Source organism: Toxorhynchites rutilus, chromosome 3, assembly GCF_029784135.1.
Source record: "Toxorhynchites rutilus septentrionalis strain SRP chromosome 3, ASM2978413v1, whole genome shotgun sequence".
NCBI lineage: Eukaryota > Metazoa > Arthropoda > Insecta > Diptera > Culicidae > Toxorhynchites > Toxorhynchites rutilus.
This window is the reverse complement of record NC_073746.1, coordinates 121135992-121139006: the sequence shown is the minus strand read 5'-3', so window position 1 is coordinate 121139006 and position 3015 is coordinate 121135992. Positions and strand designations below refer to the sequence as shown.

The 3015-nt window shown below is 35.0% G+C and overlaps 1 pseudogene; it reads left to right on the top strand.

Annotated features, from left to right (window-relative positions):
• The first annotated feature begins 2382 nt into the window (after positions 1-2382).
• LOC129780691 (U4 spliceosomal RNA) lies at positions 2383-2531 on the top strand (annotated as a pseudogene).
• Positions 2532-3015: the final 484 nt, after the last annotated feature.

The following is a 3015-nucleotide window of genomic DNA, read 5'->3' as shown; positions in this document are numbered from 1 at the left end:
GGGGAGGATGGGGTAAGACGGCCACCCAGAGCATGGAGTACAATCAAACACAATGTATACAAAATTGAAGCATCGATCTTCAGGATGACTTCCACAATCACTTTGATTTTCAGAAGGTTAACTTTTTATTTCATAACGTTATATGATAAATCAAAAAAAGTTTAAAAAAGATAATACAAAAATCATGCGGGACAACGTTGGCCACCACTAGGGGTATGAAGGCCACATAATTCTAGCCGTGTAGAGGATTATTGTTTCCCGCAAAATTGTACTACATATCAAGGATATTGTACTACAGATCATGTGTGACAAGAGTGGAAGGTGTTATTTTCCCTGATTTACCCATAACGTGCTTAACACTAGGTTTACGAACGTTTCTACGCCACGCGTCAATTCGAAGGAAGAAAGAAGAAAATAGACATCAATATATATTTACCTCGATCAATGCATAAAAGTGGAATATGTTGTGATGGAATATAAATGCAGCCGATTTTTGTAAATTTCCTTGTAAAATTCGAAATGCGTCAAAATGACGCGTAAACCTAGTGTTGATGCGCAGCACTTATCATAATAAAACATTATATGTGGCATCCGAAAACTAATCAAATTTATCATGCATCCGCCATGAGTTATGCAACCAACAATACAAGAAGTGTGATTTTCACAATGAATTCGTCAATTACGTACGTTCAAATGATATCTTTTATGGCATATCACATCTCTTACAATAGTGGGTTTAACCCAGATATGAGTCGAGTAAAAATGTCTCAATAATTCTAAGAAAAGCTTTAAAAAATACCGTTTTCTATATAAGCACATTTAACAGACCTGTGTGTTTACTATTATAACATTGTTTTCACGAGACATGCACATATTCACCATTAAAACACTAAACTTTTAGCGAGCAAAATAATAAATTGGTGCTGGTCGCCACCTAAAAAGTTATTTTTGTCGTTTTATCATTTACGTTTCACACACGCCAAAATGGGTATATCGTATCGAGGGTAATGGAATACACTAAAATAATGTATTATAACTGCCCAATAGTTGATTGTTTCAATAATCTAGAAAGTGGCCACCTTACTCCGGGTACCCGCCTCCCCCTAAAGATAAATGTTGTGAAGAAGTATTGATAATCAACTCAATGATAGTAACATTCCCCACCATTACTTTGTTGAATAATAAATACCAATTTACATCACAACATGTTGGATATATATCATTTATTTAACACTGAAAGCCTCGCTAATGATGTAGTCTTCTTGTGAAAGCATACTATCAAATTTGTATTTTGTTAACGAGGAGCAGTCAATCCATAGAAGATTGATTATAACTATAACCGATAGTGCTTAGTAAGTTCATCAAGAATTCATTCGAGATGAAGATTAGATCAAAAACAATCTGACATGTTTGTAATGGTGGTCCATGATTCAATAGACATGAAACGGTGCATTTACATCATTTCGTACAAGGTATGATAATTAAATCATTTTCATCCTTACTGTGGAAAAAAAATCATATTTATAATACAAGCAGTACATGGATTTCCTGTGCTATTTTGCGTGACTGCAACGATGGTGCATGCCAAATTTATATGTTGTTCTCCACTTAAATTGACTTAAACCATTTATCATCACTGATCATTCGGGGCAACATCTCTGAACTAATGACTCGATACAATACGATGCGGAAATGGTAATGGTTGCTAGCTAGAATACGGCCAGTATTCATTAATTTACCTTACATTATGGTGCAGACCGGTTTATAGCATACTACATTGTGCTTTTGCGAACGATGAAGTCGATAAAGACAGCTTTTATGGCAGGAAGATGGGGAACGATTATAACACTCGTACAGTAGAACCCCGATTCTATCCGTGTAAAGCTTGTTTTCCAACTCACCACAATGAAGACAAATCTACGCGAATTTTTCGAACTTTTTTCGCCAACCAATCAGAACGAAGCGAGCAATCACTTGCGAAAAAGCAAAAAAAGATAGAACCTCCCAAGCTTTTGCTGCGGAAAATATGAATTCGTGTTGTTTTGATAGTAGTCTCTGCCAACATCAGAAAGTTGGAACAATGCAATCAAGATAGGTGCAACGAGATATAACAAATTTCGCTCAGCTTCACAGCGATGGAATATAAGCAATTCAAGCTTGCTGCAGGATAATAAATAATTTTCCGAACTTATATTTATTAGTGATGAAACGGATAGTGGTTTGGCCGGATATTCGGCTTTTTATTAGCAAATACAAAATTGAGAGAAACGGCATGTGACATGGTGTAAATAAAGTGTTAAATGTATGAAAGAAATAAATACATTTTTAGATAAAAATTTTGAACGAATATTAAATTTTTCGTTTAGAATAAGTTTCCAGTTTAGCTTTGCGCAGTGGCGATATCGTAACCAATGAGGTTATACCGAGGTGCGATTGTTGCTCATTGAAAAAAAATCCTATTTTATAGTCCTTTTATATTTTATAGAAAACATGATCTACAAGGAATTCAGAACAGTTTCATTCTGATAACTGTTTTATATTATTATAAATAGATTTTTGTGAGTGTTTTAAGATAATTCGAATACTGGCCGAGTAAGAGTAAGAGTTACATGCAATCAGCAATCAATCATTCTCATTGAGATTGAGAACAAACTTAGAACTATCTTCAGGGATGGTAGTTGTGGTATCCTGAATTAGAGTGTAGCTCTGATGAGGGAAGGAAAAACAAAAGAGAGTTCAGATTGATACGTCAAAAAGATAGTAGGTGAGTTAATGTTAGTCGTATTTACAGGAAAGATATATCGGTGTTTAACGGAATATCACAGTAGTCTGAAATGGGGTACACATACTTCACTACAAATCGAAACTAATGATCGGCGACAAATTCACTAACTTGATGATTCAACAACTGTTAGGCTAGGTGGACAAGTGCGTTGGGATTTAATATATTCGAGGTAATTCCACATGTTCCTGCATCAAAAAAGTATTTGGATAAGGACAAGACTGCACAAAGAA